This window comes from Talpa occidentalis, unplaced genomic scaffold (assembly GCF_014898055.3).
Source record: "Talpa occidentalis isolate TD23 unplaced genomic scaffold, MPIMG_talOcc4v2.1 talOcc4.13, whole genome shotgun sequence".
NCBI classification, from domain to species: Eukaryota; Metazoa; Chordata; class Mammalia; order Eulipotyphla; family Talpidae; genus Talpa; species Talpa occidentalis.
This window is the reverse complement of record NW_023601322.1, coordinates 55,114,481-55,139,827: the sequence shown is the minus strand read 5'-3', so window position 1 is coordinate 55,139,827 and position 25,347 is coordinate 55,114,481. Positions and strand designations below refer to the sequence as shown.

Here is a 25,347-nt window from a genome sequence, read left to right as displayed (position 1 = left end):
GAGACCCCAATGGTCACTACATTATGATCAAGGGGACAATACTTCAAGAAGAAATAACACTCATTAACATAACTCATAACCAAACGAAGGAGCACCAAAATATATCAGACAACTGTTGTCCTCTCTGAAAACAGTCATTAGAGAAAACACATACGTAGTGGGAGAATTCAACACACCACTATCAACAATGGATAGATCAACAAGACAAAAAATAAGTAAAGAAACCAAAGCTCTAAATAAGGACCTAGAGCAATTGGGCTTAACAGACATCTATAGAACACTAAACCCCAAAAAAACGGAGTACACATTTTTCTCAAGCGCACACGGATCATTCTCCAGGATCGATCACATACTGGGGCACAAGACAAACATCAACAGATACACCAAGATTGAAATCATATCAACCATCTTTTCTGACCATGAAGGCATCAAACTAGAAATAAACCATAAAAAGAAGGCAAGGAACTTTCCTACCTCATGGAGATTAAAAGCCACACTACTGGAAGACCACTGGACTAATGAGGAGATCAAAGAAGAAATTAAAAAATTTTTTGAATTGAACAACAAGGAGGACACCAATATCCTAAATGTATGGGATGCAGCAAAAGCAGTAATAAGAGGAAAATATATAGCAATAGAAGCTCACATCAAGAAACAAGAAAGAACTCAAAGAAACAACCTAATCTCGAAGCTCAAAGATCTAGAAAAAGAACAACAAAAAAACGCCTAAACCAGTAGAAGAAAAGAAATAATAAAAACAAAAGCAGAAATAAATGAAATTGAAACTAAAAAAACAATCCAAAAGATCAATGAAACCAAGAGCTGGTTCTTTGAAAAAATCAATAAAATAGACAAACCCCTAGCCAGGCTCACAAAGGAAAAAAGGGAGAAAGCACAAATAAACAGGATCATCAATGAAAGAGGAGAAATCACAACGGACACAGCAGAAATCAAAAGAATAATCAGTAACTACTATGAACAGTTATATGGAAACAAGTTCAACAATCTAGAGGAGATGGACAAATTCCTACAACTCTACAATCACCCAAAGCTAGGTAAAGAAGAAATAGAACACCTAAACAGACCAATTACAATTAGCGAAATTGAAATGGTAATCAAAAACCTCCCCAAAAACAAAAGCCCAGGACCTGATGGATTTACAAATGAATTCTACCAAACATTCAGAGACGAATTAGTGCCTATCCTTCACAAACTCTTCCAAAAAATTGAGAAGGAAGGGACAATACCAAACACGTTCTATGAAGCCAACATTACACTAATACCAAAACCGAACAAGGACAACACAAAAAAGGAAAACTACAGGCCAATCTCCCTAATGAACACTGATGCAAAAATCCTCAATAAAATTTTAGCCATCAGAATCCAACAATGTATCCATAAGATAATTCACCACGACCAAGTAGGATTCATTCCAGGGACACAAGGATGGTTTAACATCTGAAAATCAATCAACGTTATCCAACACATCAACAAAAAGAAATATAAAAACCATATGATAATATCAATAGATGCTGAGAAAGCTTTCGACAAAGTGCAACACCCATTCATGATAAAAGCCCTTGAAATTCTTGGGATACAAGGAACATACCTTAACATCATAAAGGCCATCTATGACAAGCCAACAGCCAGTATCATTCTCAATGGTGAAAAGCTGAAAGCAATTCCATTAAGATCTGGAACAAGACAAGGATGTCCACTCTCACCACTGCTTTTCAGTATAATACTGGAAGTCCTAGCCAGGGCAATAAGACAAGAGAAAGACATCCAAGGAATCCAAATAGGAAAAGAAGAAGTCAAACTATCACTATTTGCAGACGATATGATATTATACATAGAGAACCCCAAAAACTCCACAGAAAAGCTAATTCAACTCATCAATCAGTTCAGTAAAGTGGCAGGATACAAAATCAACACGCAAAAGTCAGTAGCCTTCCTATACACAAACAATAAATCTGAAGAAGAAGAAATCAAAAAAACCATCCCTTTTGTTATTGAAACAAAAAAAATCAAATATTTGGGAATAAATCTAACAAAAGAGGTAAAGGACCTATACAAAGAAAACTATAAAACACTGTTAAAAGAAATAGAAGAAGACACAAAGAAATGGAGAGACATCCCCTGCTCATGGATTGGAAGAATAAACATTGTTAAAATGGCCATCCTTCCAAAAGCAATATACAGATTCAATGCTATTCCAATCAAAATTTCAATGTCATTCTTCAAAGAAATAGAGCAATTATTGATGAAATTCATATGGAATCACAAAAAACCCTGAATACCCAAAGCTCTCCTGAAAAAAAAAGAAGGGAATGGAGGCATCACACTCCCAGACTTCAAACTCTACTACAAAGCCACAATCATCAAAACTGCATGGTATTGGAACAAGAACAGACATACAGACCAATGGAATCGAATAGAAAATCCAGAAATAAACCCACAGATTTATGGTCAACTAATCTTTGACAAAGGAGCAAAGACTATGCATTGGAGCAAAGAAAGTTTGTTCAATAAATGGTGCTGGGAAAACTGGGTCGCTACATGCAAAAGAATGAAGCTTGACCACTACCTCACACCATACACAAAAATCAACTCAAAATGGATTAAAGAACTAGACATAAGACCTGAAACCATAAAATATATAGAAGGAAATATAGGCGAAACACTACGTGATTTGCACATCAAAGACATCTTTACAGACACATCACCCAAAGCAGTGATAGTGAAGGCAAAGATCAACAGCTGGGACTACATCAAATTAAAGAGCTTCTGCACAGCAAAAGAGACAATAACAAAAACAAAGAGAAACCCCACCAACTGGGAGAACATTTTTGCGCCCAACACTAATGATAAAGGACTGATCACAAAAATCTGCAAAGAGCTGATGAGACTCAACAACAACAAAGAAAATAATCCAGTCAAAAAATGGGCAGAAGAGCTAAAAAGAAACTTCTCTGAAGAGGAAATGCAAATGGCCAACAGGCATATGAAAAAATGTTCAACATCACTTGTCATCAGGGAAATGCAAATCAAAACTACCATGAGATACCATCTTACACCAGTGAGAATGGCACATATTAAAAAAACTAGCAACAACAAATGTTGGCGAGGGTGTGGAGAAAAAGGAAGTCTCCTGCACTGTTGGTGGGAGTCCAAACTGGTCCAACCACTGTGGAGAGCTGTGTGGAGATTTCTGGACCTACTAAACATAGAGCTTCCATATGATCCAGCAATTCCACTCCTAGGTATTTACCCAAAGGACACAGAAACATCAATTCCAAAGAACACCTGCACCCCTATGTTTATAGCAGCACTGTTTACAATAGCTAAGCTTTGGAAACAACCCAAATGCCCAAAAATAGATGACTGGATCAAGAAGATGTGGTACATATATACCATGGAATATTACTCAGCATTCAAAAAAGATAAACACATGCAATTTGCAGCAACATGGATGGCACTGGAAGGGATCATGCTCAGCGAAATAAGCCAAAAAGAAAAAGAAAAATACCGGATGGTCTCACTCATAGCAGGAATCTAGAAAACTTAAATAAGAGACCAGGAAAATTAATAACTATAAGAAAGCGAAAATCAAAATCAACAAAAAACTATGAACCAGAGACACTTTTAGGGGGGCGGGGGCGGGAGGGGAGGGATTGGGGTCAGAATGGGGGGCTGCAATTGCATGGGGAATATAACAATAAAAAAAAAAAAAGAAAGAAAAAATAAATAAATAAATAAATCTGTAAAAAATAATAATAAAAAAAATTTCCCTCCATAAGTCAAAGTTAAATTAATCATCATAGCAGGAAAACATAGGTGCTTAAATTTTTTGGCTATAAAAAGCAATATATTTGGTAAATATAAAGCAATCATGGAATATTTAATAGAAAATGAAAATGAATCACTTTTTATTCTTTACTACTCACAAATGTTAAGATTAGGTCATTTTCCAGGTTCTTTGGGAAAAAGTACCAGATGTGAGGTTCTTTTCCAAATTAATAGTGAAAGAATTACATTCCTTGAGACAGTTTTCAGTGCAAACACTCTTTGCTTTTTCTGCTTGTATTTAAAAATTCCATTTAGACCACAGGGATCTATACCCAGTGTGTGCTCAGTAATGGCTTTCTATACCATTCTACCAGGGAGGGTGGTTACTTATCACCATACAAACCAGAATACTTTCAGTTTGGTGAAACAATTGCTAAAATGACAACTGAACATTTTATTTATTTATTTATTTATTTATCTATCTAGCTAGCTATTTATTTATTACTTTAAAAGATTTATTTATTTATATAACAACTGGGGTACAGGCCAGATGCGTGGGAGGGTGAGAGGATTCACCAGAGACAGAGAGGGGAACAGAACAGGCAGACTGATGAAATACGCTGCTGAGGGGAGCAGTGGACGCAACATGAGAGGTCTGCTGCGCCATGAAGGACACTCGCCGGCCTGGCCAGGATCGAATTGGCGCTGCACGGGCTGCAGACAGCTTCACAGTGTGGCACTCACCTGCCTGCGGCAACATGGAGGCCCAACAGCCCAACATTTTAGAAAATTACACCAATAATTATTATCCAACAATAAAGAATAAAATTATACTTAAATTGCCAGGTGCTTTGCATTTGTTTTTTCGGTTTTTTGTTTTTTTTGCTTCCTGCTGACTCTCACCTTCATAAATCAGGTATTTGATTCTCTGGCTTTACTATGAACATGAAATTATTATTATTATTATTATTATTATTAGTTATTGTAGTCTAAATGTAAGATTCTGAAGTTCTTGATTGACAAGTTATTGTGCATGCCCCTAGGGGAGTTAACATGAACTTGACTACTCTAGTCAGACTATAATTTGTCTTGGCTTATAGAGTGATCTTTAAATCTCCGAAGTTTTACCTGGCCAGTGTGAGTCCTTGAGCCAAAGTTGCCCATTAGAGGAATCGTGGTCCTATGGTTTGGTGCAAATGACCTAATCTTAACATTTTGTGAGGTGTAGTACCCCCAGGGGCTGGGAGCAGCCTAAGAGAAACATGACCTCAGCATGGGGGAATCCCAACAGTGGAGAGCTGCACTGTTGATTAGTTCTGCTGCTAGAGGACTAGCAGCAGGTCTGAGTGGCATCTTTCCATGAACACCAAATCCCATGTCATTTGTATTCAATCAAAGATAGTACAACATACAGTGTTTTTTTAACCTTGCTTTACCTTGGAGACTGCAAAAAGGTGGATCATCTCTTCCTCTCTGTCACTCGCTCTATACCTCCCTCCCTCCCTTTCTACCTTTCTTCTCTCCTCTCTCCTATGTCCCCCTTTTTTCCTTCTCCCCCTCTTCTCTTTTTCACTACTGCATGATATTGCATTGGATGGATATGTTCTAAGTTATTTAATCTTTTCTGTATTAATAATTCTGTCATGCATTTTATTATTTTCCTTTGGTTGCTTTGATTTCCCAATTGGGGCATGCTCTCTGCCATTCCTGTAGTCTCATGGCATTTTAGTCTTTCCAGTTTTAGCTTTCTACTTTGGTTTCAGTGCTCACAAAGGCACCAGCCCCATCCTGCCTCAATATTTGGCTTAGAGAGGCACCAAATATTTCCTGTTTGGGCACAGATTACCCTTATAACTGAGTTGTGCTTTTATGTCTTGGTCTTTAATTTGAAGAAAGATGAAATGAGGGGAAAAAACTTAGTATCAGCTAATGATAATATAGTGAAAAAGAAGAGATGTAAAATGGAAAATAAGAAACAATAGTGAAATCTTAAAAACCAATATTCAGGGACAGGTCGGATTTTTACATAAATTAAAAGTAACCCAGTAGTAGACTCATCATTGGCCACTCCTGGAAGGAATTTGGGTGGCAATCTCAGGGTGTGTGCCAACAGCCCATCTTTCTCTATCTTCTACTTTGTCATTCTACTGCTAGAGGTTCTGAGCCCTAGCCAGTTCAATCTTCACTCCCAGATGTTTGTCTAGAATAGGGAGGAATGCTTTGAAGGACTTCTTATAAAAGTGTTTGGCCAAATGAATAAACTGAAACAATTCTGTGCTTGTGAAGAATTTAATAATTGAAATTAATCTTGCATGCATGCAATAAGTTATTTTCCTTTGTCCCCAGTATCTCCCATTGGATGTCTAAGTCTACCACTGGCATTGGATTGATGCTCTTTTTTTTTTTTTTTTTAAAGATTTATTTATTTATTTATACAAGCACTGGGTATATTCAGAAGCGCAGGAGGGTGAAAGAATTCACCAGAGCCAGATCGGAGAGCAGAACAGGCAGAATGATGAAGTACACTGCTGAGGGGAGCAGCGGGCAGCAGGAGAGGTCTGCGCGCCATGTGGGACCCTCGCTGGCAGCCAGGGATCGAACCGTCGCTGCAGAGGTAGCGGGTAGATTCGCAACCCAGCGCTCAACTGCTGAGCCACTGGGGAGGCCCAAACTGATGCTCTTTTTAAAATATTTATTTATTTATGCATGCAAGAGCTGGGGTGTAGGCCAGAGGCGCAGGGAGTGAGAGGATTTATCAGAGACAGAGTGCGGAGCAAAACGGGCGTATCTACTGAAAAAAAACTGCTGAGGGCAGCAGCGGGCAATGAGTTGATGTGCTATGAGTTGATGCTTTTTAGACATGAATGTTACTGATTTCTGTAGAGGAATTGGTGGAATCTTGTACTTGATTTCTTACTGTTTTAATTTTGTATGACAGCCTGGAATTAATATTTTTCTGAGATAGGCAGAGGGCCCAAAGTCAGGCATATGTATTGTTATCCTCTGTTGTTGGCAGGTTAGCAAAGACTTTAAACTGAAGAATACTAGTATTGATATTAAAAGTCAGTGAATTAATTCTCTACCATTGTGCTTCAGCTGAAGTACAGAGAACTTCCAATTTGAAACTGATATTTTTTACTTTATAGCCTGATTAATATTTACATAGAGCAGCGGAATCGACAAACTAAAGTAGAAGAGCTTTGAGATATCTAAGCTCATCAGGTACGCTGCTGAGAATTTTTTCACTAAGGGATTTCTTTTTGTTTCTCTTCCACACCAAATTTATTTTTTAAAAAAGTTTGTATTAATTATGGTAGCTTTTATTTCTTTGCTCAAGGCAATAGCTATATCAACCAAACTCAACTGTTATTCATGCCATTCTTAACATTTGTACTGATTTTGATTCAACATGAATATTACTCCTCTGGCCAAGAGAAACTCAATTGAAATTATCAACAAAATAGGACACTTTGAGTTTCATACACACAACTAAATGACTATTGTTCATTCTCAAGTTACATGATGCAAGTGAAGATAAAAGATTCAATCACCGAAGTGAAAAAGAAGAGTTTGTAGAATGTTTAGGTCTGTTTCTTCAGCATATTATAGAGAAATAGTATGCTTTTCTGGGAAGAGAGCTGGATATATTCATAAGAATGTAGTAGAGGATGCTCACTTACTTTCTTAAAAGAGGTGAAATCAGATCCCCAAACACCTGGTCATGGTGAAGTATTTGGTCTCTGAATGGGTTCATATTTTTAGTGATAAAATATTTTTTATTTCTGCTTGCTAATCTTTCTCTCTAAATTTTTTTCAAATACTCTTGGAAATTATCTAACATTCTTAGAAGGGAAATCCAAGAAATAGTGGTGTTGAGTGTATGTGTATTTGTGCGAGAGAGAGAGAGAGAGAGAGCAAGAAATAGAGAGACTATAATAAGGTTGATTCTATGAACAGGTGATTTTATTGTATTATTAAAGATAATATAACAAGTACAATATCCTATTTAGGATATCCTAAAAATACAGAAACTTTTTGTGAATGCTAATTTTGTTTTGATCTAAGAGAAATAATCATTGCAATTAAGAAAATGCATCAAAGAAATAAATGTCTTTAACTTTTATCATCTTTAGTTTTCACATAAATGGAGAGTTCTTATATTATGGTTTATATGTGAAACTATATGCTGGGCATGTAGTGTGAGTTCAATAAAGGTTATCATTCTTCAGTGAATTCTGTTTCCTTACAGAATAAAATTCCATTTTAAAAAACACTTGGCATTAAAACTCTCTACAGTCTGTTTCCAAGCTAACATTTCCTGCCATGGAATCTATGTAGAGTCTACATTTCAGTCCGACCAGGTTTCTTACTGTCTCCATGAAACCTAGCACATTTTGCCTTCTATAAGTTTACTAACATCCTTTTTCTGAGTGCTCTAAACTCTACTGTCTATCTAAATTCTACTCTTCTTTAAATTCAAAGTCAAGATCAGACAGTCTCTAGTTTCTCACTCACCATCTCAGCCCATGTGACCTTTCTCTGGTCAAGTACTGCAGCGTGTTTTGTTCTTGCTCTGTATTTGGCATGTGGCAAACAGTGTGTAAAAGGTCAATTTCAGATGTTTTTCATGTCTCCTAAGCAGCCAGGTAAAACCTCAGAGGGTTGGTTGACTCCACATCATGTTTTTATATCCACTTTAGTAGCTTATTAAGGTACCCAGTAACAATTTGTTGGTTTTTAGAATGTGATCATTGTCTATTGAATAAACAGCAGTTTGTGTTTCTCAAGAGATATGGTAGATGAAGGTATTCAAAATATGCAATAAATAGGTAGCTTCACTTTTTATTTTTCATATGTCTGAGCTTAAACATTCTGGTGGATAGCATTTCAGTTAAAATTTTGTGGGAAAATGAGTGCTTTTGCCAGAGATTAAAATTTTGCTTTCCTCTTTTTTTTAAAGTAATGCCATAAAAATAGGCAAACTTTGCCAACATTTCCTGTCTTCTTAAAAAGGGTGAAGTCTCACATTTTCTAGAATCATGGAAAACAACTTTATTGCAGGAGACCAAAGGTATTCTGGGTGGTAAAAGTGGAAAATAATAAGGCATTTCATGTAGAAGAGAAAGAAAGAGGCATTTACTTGGAAGGAGAGGTGCAGGTGTGCACCCTCTTTCAACAGAGTGAAGTAGAAATCAAAAGCCTTATTTTTGGAGGTTGAAAAGGGGAAAAAAGTCCAACCTCAGGGAATATTTACTCTCAGGGACAAAGAAAGGGACAGTAGATACAGTCTACCTCTAGGAAGAGTAAGGGGGGTGAATGTCAATCCCAGTTTTGGCCTCCAGTTCCAGGTGTGGTCAGTACCCTGGATGATGAGTGCTGAAGGAACTTAAAGAGCTGAGGACCACCAGCCCTGGTCTGAGAGTCTCAGGCAAGCTCTCAAGGAACCATGGCACTTTGGCTACCAGGAGAGCTGAAATGTGGAGTGGTTCCCTGCAGCATGTGTAGTAAGCAGTAAGGACAGTAAATTGACTGCTGGGGCCCTTGGTCATTTTTAGAACCCCCTAAGTCCTCAAGATTTTAGAAAATTCAGGATACAGTGGCAGTCCAGAGAAAATATTTTTTTCTAACATAGTCAACTGGTGCTTGAATATTTAACTCAAATATTAAAACATGAGGCTATTTTTACAACTATTTGTGGAATAACTGACAATGGTTACATTTTGATCTATATTAAAATGTGAAATTTGAGATATTTAGGATAAAAATAAGGTGTATATCTAATAAATAAAAGTTAGGAAATATATACTATGTGATTAAAAAGTGTAAGTCTAGCATTATCTATACAAATGAATGAAAAAATCCACTATTTTGAAATCTTTGGGTTCCACTTGGTGCAAATCAAATGTAAACTAGTGAGTTGAGAAAGGTTAAGAGTCTTCCAGAAGTCATTTCCCTCCTTGACTCTGGAGCTAAGACTTTTCATGCAGGAAAAAAATACTGACTGATAATTTAAATAAATGTAAAGTAACTATTCTCTGCTTTGGGTAAAACTTAAAGGAGGGAAAGGGAAATGTATGATTAAAGCAAATAGTTTTCTATTAACATTGGCACCTAATCTGACTAATGACAGTTCTTAAAAAAACTAAATTGAAGAAAAGATGAAAGAAGCTAAGTTGCTATTCAGTATCATGATTATAGCTGATTTGTTTAAATTTAAATAAATAAAATTTGTTCAAAATCCCAGTACCAATTTTTGTTAAATGTATACAGATATCTAACTTCATACCCCTTAATGAAAACTGAAAGCAACATAAATAACTGATGGTGGGGAATTGTTTAAATAAATTCTGGCAGTCCCTAAGGCAGAGCACTATATACAGTCATTAAAATCATGGTTCATGGTGTATGATGGTGTATCTAAAGGTGCATCTGATACATGAAGGTGTGTGTTTATGTGTGTGCGCATTGCATGCTCACGTATGCTCAAGCACTCATGCAGAGGCACAAGGAAATCCTTGAGAAACATTTCAAATTTTAAAGGTTATTATAGTTGGGTGGGTGGAGCTATGAACTATTGTTTTAAAATAAACTTTTATTTTAGAATAGCCTTATATTTATGACAAAGTTGCAAAGATAGTACAGTGTTCCCATACTGCCCACACCCAGTTTCCCTTTTCATTAACCAATATTACCACATAATTACTAACTAAAGTCCACACTTTGTTCAGAATTTTTTAGCTTTTTTTTTTTAATTAATAAATTTTATTTTTATATTCCCCATACAATTGCAATCCCCCATTCTGACCCCAATCCCTCCCCTCCCGCCCCCCACCCCCAAAAAGGTGTCTCTGGTTCATAGTTTTTGTTGATTTTGATTTTCACTTTCTTATAGTTATTCATTTTCCTGGTCCCTTATTTAAGTTTTCTAGATCCCTGCTATGAGTGAGACCATCCGGTATTTTTCTTTTTCTTTTTGGCTTATTTCACTGAGCATGATCCCTTCCAGCGTCATCCATGTTGCTGCAAATTGCATGTGTTTATCTTTTTTGAATGCTGAGTAATATTCCATGGTATATATGTACCACATCTTCTTGATCCAGTCATCTATTTTTGGGCATTTGGGCTGTTTCCAAAGCTTAGCTATTGTAAACAGTGCTGCTATAAACATAGGGGTGCAGGTGTTCTTTGGAATTGATGTTTCTGTGTTCTTTGGGTAAATACCTAGGAGTGGAATTGCTGGATCCTGTGGAAGCTCTATGTTTAGTAGGTCCAGAAATCTCCACACAGCTCTCCATAGTGGTTGGACCAGTTTGCACTCCCACAAACAGTGCAGAAGAGTTCCTTTTTCTCCACAACCTCGCCAACATTTGTTGTTGCTAGTTTTTTTAATATGTGCCATTCTCACTGGTGTAAGATGGTATCTCATGGTAGTTTTGATTTGCATTTCCCTGATTGCAAGTGATGTTGAACATTTTTTCATATGCCTGTTGGCCATTCGCATTTCCTCTTCAGAGAAGTTTCTTTTTAGTTCCTCTGTCCATTTTTTGACTGGATTATTTTCTTTGTTGTTGTTGAGTCTCATCAGCTCTTTGCAGATTTTTGTGATCAGTCCTTTATCATTAGTGTTGGGTGCAAAAATTTTCTCCCAGTTTGTGGGGTTTCTCTTTGTTTTTGTTATTGTCTCTTTTGCTGTGCAGAAGCTCTTTCATTTGATGTAGTCCCAGCTGTTGATCTTTGCCTTCACTATCACTGCTTTGGGTGATGTGTCTGTAAAGATGTCTTTGATATGCAAATCACGTAGTGTTTCGCCTATATTTCCTTCTATGTATTTTATGGTTTCAGGTCTTATGTCTAGTTCTTTAATCCATTTTGAGTTGATTTTTGTATATGGTGTGAGGTAGTGGTCAAGCTTCATTCTTTTGCATGTAGCGACCCAGTTTTCCCAGCACCATTTATTGAACAAACTTTCTTTGCTCCAATGCATAGTCTTTGCTCCTTTGTCAAAGATTAGTTGACCATAAATCTGTGGGTTTATTTCTGGATTTTCTATTCGATTCCATTGGTCTGTATGTCTGTTCTTGTTCCAATACCATGCAGTTTTGATGATTGTGGCTTTGTAGTAGAGTTTGAAGTCTGGGAGTGTGATGCCTCCATTCCCTTCTTTTTTTTTTCAGGAGAGCTTTGGCTATTCGGGGTTTTTTGTGATTCCATATGAATTTCATCAATAATTGTTCTATTTCTTTGAAGAATGACATTGAAATTTTGATTGGAATAGCATTGAATCTGTAAATTGCTTTTGGTAGGATGGCCATTTTAATAATGTTTATTCTTCCAATCCATGAGCAGGGGATGTCTTTCCATTTCTTTGTGTCTTCTTCTATTTCTTTTAACAGTGTTTTATAGTTTTCTTTGTATCGGTCCTTTACCTCTTTTGTTAGATTTATTCCCAAATATTTGATTTTTTTTGTTTCAATAAGAAAAGGGATGGTTTTTTTGATTTCTTCTTCTTCAGATTTATTGTTTGTATATAGGAAGGCTACTGACTTTTGCGTGTTGATTTTGTATCCTGCCACTTTACTGAACTGATTGAGGAGTTGAATTAGTTTTTCTGTGGAGTTTTTGGGTTCTCTATGTATATTATCATATCATCTGCAAAGAGTGATAGTTTGACTTCTTCTTTTCCTATTTGGATTCCTTGGATGTCTTTCTCTTGTCTTATTGCTCTGGCTAGGACTTCCAGTATTATATTGAAAAGCAGTGGTGAGAGTGGACATCCTTGTCTTGTTCCAGATCTTAATGGAATTGCTTTCAGCTTTTCACCATTGAGAATGATACTGGCTGTTGGCTTGTCATAGATGGCCTTTATGATGTTGAGGTACGTTCCTTGTATCCCAAGAATTTCAAGTAGAAAAACAACATGCAACCCAGCAACTCCTCAGCAAAATAGCACACCACAAAAAGAAAACCATCTACCAGATTGCAACGACAGTAACTTGGAAGAACTTCTGAGCCTTCCAGATAGAGAATTTAAAATTGCTGTGATTAAAAAACTGACAGAAGTCATAAAGGAAAACAATGATAAGGGGAAAATAATTAATGACCAGAAGAATGAAATTGAGTCCCTAAAGAGGGAAGTAAAAGAAATGCAGGAGATCAAAGAATTAATGGAGGAACTAAAGAACTCTGGGAAAAGCAATAAAAGCAGAATAGATGAAATGGAAGAACGAATAAGTACTCTTGAAGACACAGAAATAAAAAGAAGCAAAACAGAAAAGGAAGGAGAAGTACGAAGGAAAAAGACCGAAGAAAGACTTCGGGAACTATCTGACTCCATGAGGAAAGGATATATAAGAGTTATAGGAATCCCAGAAGGAGAGGAGAGAGATGTAGGAACAGAGAAAATATTCATGGATATAATTGAAGAGAACTTCCCAAACGCTAAGAAGGATCTGAAAATTGATATACAAGAAGCAAGAAGAACACCAAACTTCCATGACGAAAGGAAAAATACAGCAAGACACATAATAGTAAAGCTCCCAAGAATCCAAGACAAAGAAAAAATAATGAAACTAACAAGAGGGAAGAAACAGATAACATTCAAAGGGAAACCAATCAGACTGACATCAGACTTCTCTGAAGAAACACTACGGGCAAGGAGAGAGTGGAGGGACATAGTCAACAGACTCCAAGAAAACAGATGCCAACCAAGAATACTCTATCCCGCAAAGCTCTCCTTCCTCTTTGAAGAAAGAATATGGACCTTCCCAGACAAACAGAAACTCCGGAATTTCATTGCGACTAAACCCCCACTCCAAAAAATACTACAAGGAGTCCTAAAGCCAGAACCTCAGAGGGACGAATAACAACAAAAGAAGGCCAAAGAAAGTTATTAAAAGAATAAATAAATAAAATCAAAGGAAAGACAAACACAATGGCAAATACAGATGCTAACATATCAATACTAACTCTAAATGTAAATGGACTAAACTCTCCAATAAAAAGACACAGAGTTGCAGGCTGGATTAAGAAACAAAACCCAACCTTTTGCTGTCTCCAGGAAACACATTTAGCTACAAAAGATAAAAATAGACTCAAAGTTAAAGGATGGAAAACAATTCTACAAGCAAATGGACCAAAAAAGAAGGCAGGAACAGCTATACTCATATCAGATAAAACAGATTTCAAACTTAAAAAGATAAAAAGAGACCCCAGTGGTCATTACATTATGATCAAGGGGATAATACTTCAAGAAGAAATAACACTCATTAACATATATTCACCAAACGAAGGAGCACCAAAATATATCAGACAACTATTGTCATCTCTGAAAACAGACATCAGAGAAAACACATACGTAGTGGGAGACTTCAAACACCACTATCAACAATGGATAGATCAACAAGACAAAAAATAAGTAAAGACACTAAAGCTCTAAATAAGGATCTAGAGTGCTTAGGCTTAACAGACATATATAGAACACTAAACCCAAAAAAATCTGAGTATACATTTTTCTCAAGCGCACACGGATCATTCTCTAGGATCGATCATATACTGGGGCACAAGACAAACATCAACAGATACACCAAGATTGAAATCATACCAACCATCTTTTCTGACCATGAAGGCATCAAACTAGAAATAAACCATAAAGAGAAGGCAAGGTATTCTCCTACCTCGTGGAGATTGAAACCCACACTACTGGAAGTCCACTGGACTAACGAGGAGATAAAAGAAGAAATTAAAAAATTCTTTGAATTGAATGACAAGGAGGACACCAATTTCCTAAATGTATGGGATGCAGCAAAAGCAGTAATAAGAGGAAAATATATAGCAATAGATGCTCACATCAAGAAACAAGAAAGAACTCAAAGAAACAACCTAATCTCGAAACTCAAAGATCTAGAAAAAGAACAACAAAAAAGCCCCAAAACCAGTAGAAGAAAAGAAATAATAAAAACCAAAGCAGAAATAAATGAAATCGAAACTAAAAAAACAATCCGAAAGATCAATGAAACCAAGAGCTGGTTCTTCGAAAAAATAAATAAAATAGATAAACCCCTTGCCAGGCTCACAAGGGCAAAAAGGGAGAAAGCACAAATAAATAGGATAATAAATGAAAGAGAAGAAATCACAACGGACACAGCAGAAATCAAAAGAATTATTAATAACTACTATGAACAGTTATATGGAAACAAGTTTAACAATCTAGAGGAGATGGACAAATTCCTACAACTCTACAATCACCCAAAGCTAGATAAAGAAGAAATAGAACACCTAAACAGACCAATTAAAATTAGCGAAATTGAAATGGTAATCAAAAACCTCCCCAAAAACAAAAGCCCAGGACCTGATGGATTTACAAATGAATTCTACCAAACATTCAGAGACGAATTGGTACCTATCCTTCACAAACTCTTCCAAAAAATTGAGAAGGAAGGTATAATACCTAACACGTTCTACGAAGCCAACATTACACTAATACCAAAACCGAACAAGGACAACACAAAAAAAGAAAACTATAGGCCAATCTCCCTAATGAACACTGATGCAAAAATCCTCAATAAAATTTTAGTTATCAGAATCCAACAGTGTATCCATAAGGTAATTCACCACGACCAAGTAGGATTCATTCCAGGGACACAAGGATGGTTTAACATCCGAAAATCAATCAACGTTATCCAACACATCAACAAAAAGAAATATAAAAACCATATGATAATATCAATAGATGCTGAGAAAGCTTTCGACAAAGTGCAACACCCATTCATGATAAAAGCCCTTTAGCTTTTTTTTTAAAGATTTATTTATTTATTTATACAAAAACTGGGGTATAGGCCAGATGTGCGGGAGGATGAGAGAATTCACCAGAGACAGAGTGGGGAACAGAACAGGCAGACTGACGAAATACACTGCTGAGGGGAGCAGCGGGCATGACAGGAGAGGTCTGCAGCGCCATGTGGGACCCTCGCGGGCCAGCCAGGATTGAACTGGCACTGCAGAGACTGCGGACAGCTTCACAGCGTGGCGCTCAACAACCTGCTCTACCAGGGGAGGCCCAGAATTCTTTAGTTTTTTACCTAATATCTCTTTTCTAGGATCCCATCCAGGACCTCACATAATATTTAGTTGTCATTCCATTTAGTAGATCTTATGCTCCTCTTGGCTGTGACTTTTTTTTTTATACTTTTCTTATTTTTCATGACTTAGTCATCAAAAGAGTATTGGTTAGTTATTTTGTAAATGTGCTACAATTGGTATTTCTCTGGTGATTGGGCTATGGCTTTGGGGGCAGAAGACCACAACAGGTAAAGTAACATTTTCATCACATCACAATAAGGAACATACTATCAATATCTTATCGATGTTGATGTTGATGATACTTACCATGTCAGATTTCTTTACTATAAAGGTCCCATTATCCCTCCCATAATGTAGTCTTTGAAAGGAAGTTACTATTCATAACTCATATTTAAGGGATGAAGGGCTGTGCTTTCCTCCTTGAGAGTGAAGAATCTACATAAATTATTTGATATTCTTCTATTTGGGAGATTTGTCTATCCTTTCCCAATTATTTATTCAATCATTTGTTTTTATCAGTATGGATACATGGATTTTTATTTTATACTTTAGATAATAATCAAATTACTTCATTTATTTTGTGCTTAAATTGTTCCAATTTTGACCATTTGAAGTTCTTTCAGTTTCCACCTGTGTCCTTTGGATCTTCCCTTATCATTGTGGTTTTAGAACTCTTATTTGTTCTATTACATGACAAGGTATTCCAGCCTGGAGGAACTAGCCATTCATCCAAGGATTTCCTGATTCTTTTTGTTGGATAATGGTATTAAAAATCAAGATCTGAGTGGTAAAAGTGCTTGCTGCTATTGAGGTGATATTGCTTATAGACTTTTTCAGCTGTAGAGTAAGCAAATCTATGTTTATTTACTAAGCAATATATGTTTATTTACAGAGATGTATATATATATCTGTAAATAATTCTGTAGCCATCTATACCTGTATTAAGCTAAATATAAGCTCTTATTGATGTCTCCAACTCTAATCCATTACTACATGGACACTTCTAAACTTTTCCCCTTACTTATCTATAACCTTTTATTCCAATAGTGAGAAACCTGGTTTCTTCCACTTGTCGTTAGTTACTTAATTGTTCACCTAGTATATGTCTACGGTGCTTGCAGAATAGTTAACCCATATCACTGTGGTAAACTTTATCTTTTGGTACATTTCATCCTGAGATCCCCTCATCTCCTAAATGTTTTCTTTTTATTTTTGTACATATTAATATTCACTCTTGATACTGTAAAGTTCTGTTTTCACAAATGCATAGATTTTGATAAAGGTAAATATAAATATATTCATATTACAGTATTGTACAGAATAGTTTTACTACCCTAAAAAATCCCCTGTATGTCATTTATTCAATTCTCAATTCATTGCATGAATCATTGGCAACAGCTTCTCTGATTATTGTCCTATATTTTTGTCTTTCCCAGAAGTTATATCATGGGAACCATATAGTGTATAACCATTTCATAAAGTGTATAACCATATTACTTAGTAATATACAGTTAATTTTCACCCATGTCTTTTTTTTAAGCTCTACAGCTAAAAAATTGTTGGAGGATGTCTTGATTTCTTCCAAGGTTTGGCAATTATAGATGATGATTTTAGTGTTATATCTAAAGACTCATCAACAAATACACTGTCATATAGATTTTCTTGACAAGTTGTATAGTTTTGGGGAGACTGTATAGTTTATAGAATTATGATCCATTGGGGTTAATTTTTTTATGTAAGTTTGAAGATCTAGGTCTAGATTTATTTTTTTCATATGATCATCCAATTGTTTTATCAGCATTTGTTGAAGAGTCTTTTTCCCATTGAATTGTGCTTATATATTTGGAAATTAGTTGACTGTATTTTTATGAATCTATTATTGGGCTCAATTTCATTCTACTGATCTATTTATATTTTGTCATTTGTATTTCATCAATACCATACTATCTTGATTATTGTAGCTTTATAGTAAATCTTAAAGTCAGGTAGTATCAGTACTCCAACTTTCTTCTTCAATATTCTGTTGGTAATTCTATATCCTCTGCTTTTCCATACAAATTTTAAAATAAGCCAATCAATATTTACAAAGCAGTTTTCTGGGATTTTGATTGAGGTTGTTTTAAATTTACAGTTCAAGTTAAAAAGATTTAAAGAAATATATGTGATTTTTGTTGTTTCCTGAGTTTGTTACTTAAAACACACACTGAAAAATGTATGAAGGGAGCTTAGATAGTTTACTCTCAACCTTGACTAAATAAAGGGAATCTTCATTTGGCGATGATTATTCTCATTGGTTTTGTCTTAGCTGTACTCTGGGGATGCTTCCACCAGCTTCAGCAGTATAATTTGCTTCTGTAAGTCAGGGGTCTGCCTTAGAGTCATTCCAACTATCTCTGCTTCTTATCACAAGAGTATTTGCATCAACATATGTTGGCCTCACATGATCTCAAGTATCTTTTTTTTTTTTTTTAAGATTTATTTACTTATACAAGAACCGGGTTACAGGCCAGATGTGCAGGAGGGTGAGAGGATTCACCAGAGATGGAGTGGGTAACAGAACAGGCAGACTGACTGAAATACACTGCTGAGGGGAGCAGTGGGCGAGACAGGAGAGGTCTGCTTGCCATGTGGGTATCTCCACAGCCAGCGGGGATTGAACTGGCACTGCAGAGGCTGCGGAGAGCTTCACAGCACTGCGCTCAACTGCCTGCGCCACTGGGGAGGTCCTGATCTCAAGTATCTTGTCTACAAAACTGATGCCAGTCTACCACTGCTATCATGGCACTGTTCCTCAAGAGAAAGCATTGTCTCCAGAAAATATTTTTCTTTTCAATATCTCTTATCATTCACACCCATGATGAGGTTGACATGTTCTGTGAATTCCCCAGTCTCCCTTGTTCTTGGTATATTCTCTTGGTGACCAGAGTTCCTGCTGGACAAGCTAAAATGTAGATAAGGCAGGGGACTTCTCACCAGGACAAAAGTCTTGGTATGATGACCATACTTGGAAACCAGAATCTGCTGAAAACAGCAGGCAGACTTTATGGCCAGATTAACATAACCAGCTAGACTACTTTAACAAAAAATTAAGTGAGAGTAGGAACTACAGATGCTTTGATCAAGGGAAACAATGGAGCCCCCCAGGCAACAGCCCCTATTTACTCCCCCTAGCTAATGCCAGACAATTATGCATACCCACCACATACAGACTATTATGCCCACCTAACCTGAACCTGATCCCCAATGAATGTGAAACTGCCTTTGAAAAGGGTCTACACTCTTGAGGTATAAGCCCCTCTAGGTCTCTCTCTCTCTCTTCTTGGAATTTGAGTTGTTTCCCATCCTGTGCCACTCTCAACACTGCCACCCTGTGAGGCAACAATATTCTCAATTGATCCCTTTATTTTTGATTTGTATAATAGTGATAAGATAGCTCAGAAGATAACATGGGCTGGATGGTTGACCTTGGTAAGAATGTAAAGCAGAAAATCCTCAAAATCATGACACTGCTGGGTACACTGTCACAGTTTTAAGGACTAAGAACACAGGTATGTCATGGAGCAAACCTTGTTGATAATCAGTCACTCTTTAATTGAATCATTTTTATTGAATCAACAAATCCTTATTGTAGCTCATCTTAACAAGTGATCAGATTCCATAATTCCATTTCTGTTCCCATCTTTAAAATAGCCCAAATTTCCCTTGCTTTGTAAAAGTATGAAATACTTCATAACTGGTTCAGCTAGCTAAATTGATGCCATAAACTAGAAAAATATTAAGCAACTGTTTTCCTTTTGTAGGTGAATTTTTAACTCACTTTGTATGTCTGGATGGATGTCTAGAAGCCTTCTTTACCTCACCAGGCACCTGCTATTATTATCTTCAAGAAGTGAATTGACCCCAACTTAATTGGAACCCAAGCCACCATGAGTACAGCAGGCAGTACCAAAAGGTCTGGACCATGCTCTGGAGTGTTGAGAAACTGGCAGTCACTGACTTTGTACACTCCAGAGTGGGTCTCAGTTCCTGGGGGTGAGGGGGTACTGACTGGAGCAGGTATTATCCAAGGAGAATAGTGGGAGTCAATATATGGGGAGATAAGGGAGGAAGAAAATGTTAGGGTCTTTAACCCAAACTATCAAATAACAAATTGGCATTTAGGAGCACCTTCTAGGTCATATTTCTGGTTATATGTGGAGAAGAATAAAAAAATAAAAAGTATAAAAAGGATGTAGGAAAACCGCACGATTCAAAATCTAAATAAGGAGACAATACACACATGCCTGCAAAAGATAACAGGGAAGTTTATCATGACTCACTGATCTTTGTCATGGCTGCTACATGATGTGCATGACATGGGAAAGGATTGACTTTATCTATAGTATTTTTAGGTAATTCATTGTTCACTGTGTATGGCCCAAAATGTGTATTTAGCAATTTTGGTACTCTGAGAGATAAAAGCAAACTCCCCAATACAGTAACATAACCATAAAATCTTTTACAATTTGATATTTCTGAGGCTTCTTATACAATGGTCCTGACGTTAAAGATCAGAAAAGTCCACAGTGAAGAGATTCCCCTTTAATGCTCCATTTAAATATAAGGGGTGGGTACTACTCCTATGTCCTGTTCCTGTATCCATTTCATAGGTAAGAAAATTGAGAGGCAGTGAGTTTAAGTAATTTATTTTCAAGGTCACCCAGCTGTTAATCAGTCTTGCTTCAAGGCCCATATTCCCTCTTTTATTTCAAATAGCCCCTGGAGGCTGAGCATCAAGAAGTGGAAGTGGCAGGACTCCAGTTCTGAATACTCATATTGCTGAGTGCTTATGCCTTTACTGTGCATTGGGAAAGGAAAAAATGAAGCTGCTTCATATTTCCCAATACAGGGTCACAAAGTTCTCTTATAACTGATACTATACAGAACGCAACTGGATTACAGCTGCCCTTTGCATATATGGGCTGTGGAGTGGGGCATATTAGCTTGGGCTCCAAGATGTGGGAAGCCCTAGTGTCTGATCCACACTCTGAGATGGTTGAGGTGCTAAATAAAATAAAACAAAATTTAAAAATAGCATCATAGGAGGGTTTGAGGATATTATTAGTCAACACTCAATTGAAAGCCAGAAGAAATTCCAATGTTAGATGAATTTCTAACCATCACTTCTCTGTCCCAATAGCTTTTGCTAGCATCAAATCACCATTACAAGTTAAGGTCAATTTTCTTGATATTATTGAATAGAAACATTTCTGACTCTAAAGATTAGCTATTCATGAGACAGTGCTCATTAATGATAAACAATGATTCATCTGAATCCACCCAGCATCCTTCTTTGGGTTCTGTTTAGTGTCAGTTATAAGAGAACTTCATGACCCTGTACTGGGATGTATGAAGTGGCCTCATTCTTTTCTTTCCCAGTGCACAGTAAAGGCAGAAGCACTCACCAAAGTGACCATGAAGCTGCAGATTTGCAGGTTTACAGATTTTACACATTACAGAGCACTGTGTTTACAATGTGATTTCTTATATTTGGAATTAGGAGGGAATGACAATATGAGGAAATAAAGTTCCTGATAATCAACTTTTGTCCAATTTTACACAACTGTGGGACATTTCCCCTTCCCCTTGCTTAATTCCCACCAACTTAAATCCTCCCCTCCTTGAAATACATCACTTCTGTGGGCACTTTGTAAACACCATTCCTGCATGTCTGTACACATTGACCTTCCTGGAAAGTTGCTGCAGCTGCTTCAGAAATGCTTGCTGGCTCTATACTTTGACATTTGAACATGCACTTGGTTATTTTGGTTTCTACTGTTTTGCATGTTTTATTTTCCCCTGAAGTCAGGGCCCAAGTCTTACTCAAGCTGCTAACACAGTATTTGGCATATTGTAGTGAATCCCTGAAAACTGGCTTTTCTTTTTCCGACTTAATGCTTTGGTAGCTAAGGCATTTGCTTCAACAAAGGCTACTTGAATAAACACATTGTTGTCCACAGGACTAGACCCAAAACCAGGATGTGTACTGCCCTTCCCTCAGGCCCCTTCCACCACGAAGTACTTTGCTCTATGCATCCTGGTTGATTTAGATAACTGATCATTTGGGCTGCTTGTCATCATCTCTTCCTCCCTCACACCCTTCCTTCTTCTCTCTCCCTCCTTCCCTTTCTTTTTAATCTCACCGTATTTCTCTTGGCATGCCCTGTAAGCTATAGAGCCTGTAAGTAATAAACTTTTTCTTTATTCAGTTTCAAATTTTCCTGATGATTATTGCTAAAGGGGATCTTGCAATTATAAAGAACCATGAGGGTCATAAAATTGGTTTGGGAAGGGAAACTTACCGTGACCAAGGTGAGTACTCCCTGATATCATAGCTCATAACATTAGTACTGACAAGGTGAAACCCCAGAAAACACACATGCATATTTTGAGTTGAGCACTAACTTCAAGACCGTATTGTAATTTAATACGATGGCTTCTTATTCCTAGCAGGAGGAACTCATGAAAGGCTAATTAGTTCTTAAGTATTCAGTTCTTAAGTATTCAGGTGGGAAACACACTTGGAAAAATTAAAGAGGTAAAGAATAGGATGACCTTTTATGTTTTACACTGAACTGCCTTAAACTGCCCTGAGGCAATGAGAGGAAATTGATGCTGCAGGAAAATTTCTGCCATGAGAGATGCAGAACATACTGAAAAGTTATTGTTCTGCTGCTGTCTATCCTATTCCCCGATGAGGACCTTCCTCCCTGCCTTGCTAGTCTGGATTGGGGTTCCCAAAAGGCCCCCTTTGTGTATGCCTCCATATACCTGACTGTGTCTGTGACCTCGTCTGGGAGTTAGTGTGAGGTGTCCTTGCCTTTTAGAGTTCCCAGAGACCCAAAGCAGGTGCTCAGGACCCAGCACATTTGTGATCAATGTGTGAATGAATGAGCACAGCTTGTAAGCATCCCTTCTCTGCACCTGCTCTGGGGTACTGAAGGGAGCTCTACTCTTCTCAGTCTTGCTTAAGATCTTACCTTATCTCTTTACCATCTTGTGGACTTTGCATGTGTGTAAGTGTATGTATGTATTTATGTGTGGATGTCTTGAATATGTACGTATTTTGAAGGGGGATTGGTAGTAGGATTATCTCAAGGCAATTTAGGCAAATAAAAATTTGAATAACAGCCATTTATATAAAAATACTGACATCTCTATTCTGCATAATGTGCATCCCCTGAAACAGCCAGTCGAACAAGGAGTGAGTGTTGTAAGTTATCAATAACAGCCTGGTTTTCCAAGTAATAAGCACTTTAGAAAGCAATAATGAACACATCTTAAACTCTTGTTTATCCTACACACATATTGCTGCCAAGGAAGTCAGAGGACTATTGATTTACTAGAAGAGAAAGGCAGAGAGAGAACATCATCCCAAAATGACAGGTAATCTACCAGCACATGCCCAGTGGCAGAGTGCTTAGATAGTAATGCCAGAGCCACAGGAAGCCAGCTGCAGGTTAGCAGTCCTAGTCAGTATGGCAGCAAAACTGCTGTGCTGAGAAGAACAGAAAAGTGAATCAGGTGAAGGAGCAAAAGAAGCATGGTTTCTTTTTTTTTTTTACCCCAAATTCTATCAGGGAAAGTCATGGCTATCGTCTTTGAATAGAACTTGATAAAGTCTAAGAAAATAGAGAAGTTAATAAGTTCACTAGTAGGGGAAGTTGGTTGAATTAGATAAACAAGTAATAGTTTATTGTTATAGTCAGAAAAAGAAATCATTCGCTCCAGAGGATAAAAGACCATAATTAAAAAATAAATTATTAGGAGGAATTCTGAATATAACCTTTTTTTTTACAGATTTGTTTCTAACTATGATTCAAAAACAGTTAAGACACTGTGAAATTAATAGGAAATGTGCTTACCTTTGCCTCTGAAGCAGGAATTTCTGACTAAGATGGCTGAGAAGAAATGAGCATTGAAGAAAAAGCAAGTGAATGAACCTTGAGCTGGGGAGAACCGGAACACATGCATCACCCGGAGACATTTAGCTTGTTGTCATGACCCTGAATAAATGTCATGTGAAATGAACTGCATATTTCTGGTAATGTGAAGTCAGAGAAATGGAAAGAAATAGTTAGATTAAGACATAACTTCCATGGGCTTAGCTAGACAAGGTTGTTTCTAATGTTTATGACAGTTTACAGCAAATTACAGAGTTGTGACCTTTTTCTTTTTAACACTCTTTTAGAATTAGATTTAATTTTAGAATTGAAAAATTAGATACACCAAAGTTTTTGAGGAAATGATTTTTGGAAGAATATATTTTAAAATTTCTAAGACATCTTACAAGCATTTAGCTCATTAACCTCATTAAGAATAAGGGAATAATCCCTTTTTCCATATTTCATAAGACTGAACAATAAAACAGAGAGAACTGTGAACTCAAGGGCACCTAAATGGAGCATAGGCCAATTCAAGAAGAAATTCTCTGCCAGTTCTACTCTGTCATGAAGCTTTACAGTAACTATCACTGAAGCTATTTTTCAAAGAAAAATTATTTGATTTTAGGGCACAATATTGTTGGTTTCCTATCTGCCAACTCCTGCAGGAAAAGGCCACTGTTGGTATTGGGCATGTCAATCTGAATGTTTAAAATGTGGCTTGGGGCCAAGTTTTGGGATGGACATAGAGTTTTGAGTCCAAACCAGTGAATATTTCTGAAAATACTAGCACCAGACTCAAAGTGAAAGATGTTTCCAGGTGGGTGGTCTGGAAGGGGCCGAGGACAGAGTTCTGAACTTGGCTTCCCGGGAAGGGAAGCACTTTTATAAAGTGCCTTTCTTCTGACCTGTCCATGAGACAAAGCTCCTCCTGCCCATGGCCAGACCTGGTCATTCCAGCTTTAGGCTGATTTGTGAGTGGTTGTGAGCCCCAACAACCAGCCTGGGGCTCATACATGGATATTCAAAGCGTCTTCTTCACCAGAGTCACAGAGCAGGTGAGGTAGGTCAAATAGGGGAACAAGGAGAGATGGGCAGGGATCTGGCTTTTGGCCCACACTTAACATTTGGGGGATTAGAAGTAACAGAGAAAGACACAGTCCTCTTGTGTTTCTCCTTCACTCACACAGCATTTTGACACCATATGTGTTAGTGATGTCTCACACGCCTGACCCAGGGGAGTATCCTACAAGTCGGTTCAGTTTTGACATTGTCTTCAGAAGTGTGTCAGATTATACTTGTTATGATTTTACTATCCCTGGACTGCCTCCTCCCACCCTATTTTATTTTTTCAATTCCATATGGATTGAATAATATTTTTTAGAATATGAGTAAACGTAATAAGACAAAATTATTTAAAAATTAAATACAACCAAGTTAAGAGGTAAGCTAATATGGTTTTATGTAAAATAATATTAGAATTGCTGTTTGAAATTAATTTGTTAATTGATATAACCATCCATTCTTTATTAAGCTCATGTTGTATGTAATAAACTAA

At 37.0% G+C, this 25,347-nt stretch overlaps 1 protein-coding gene across 1 annotated transcript in view; it reads right to left on the bottom strand.

Annotated features, from left to right (window-relative positions):
* Positions 1-23,816, bottom strand: part of MC2R (melanocortin 2 receptor) — a 29,136-nt gene extending 5,320 nt beyond the window's left edge. The window contains exon 1 of the mRNA XM_037509736.2: positions 23,772-23,816. The gene's annotated coding sequence lies outside the window, so the exon portion shown is untranslated. The remainder of the gene's footprint in view (positions 1-23,771) is intronic.
* Between the last annotated feature and the right edge of the window lie 1,531 nt (positions 23,817-25,347).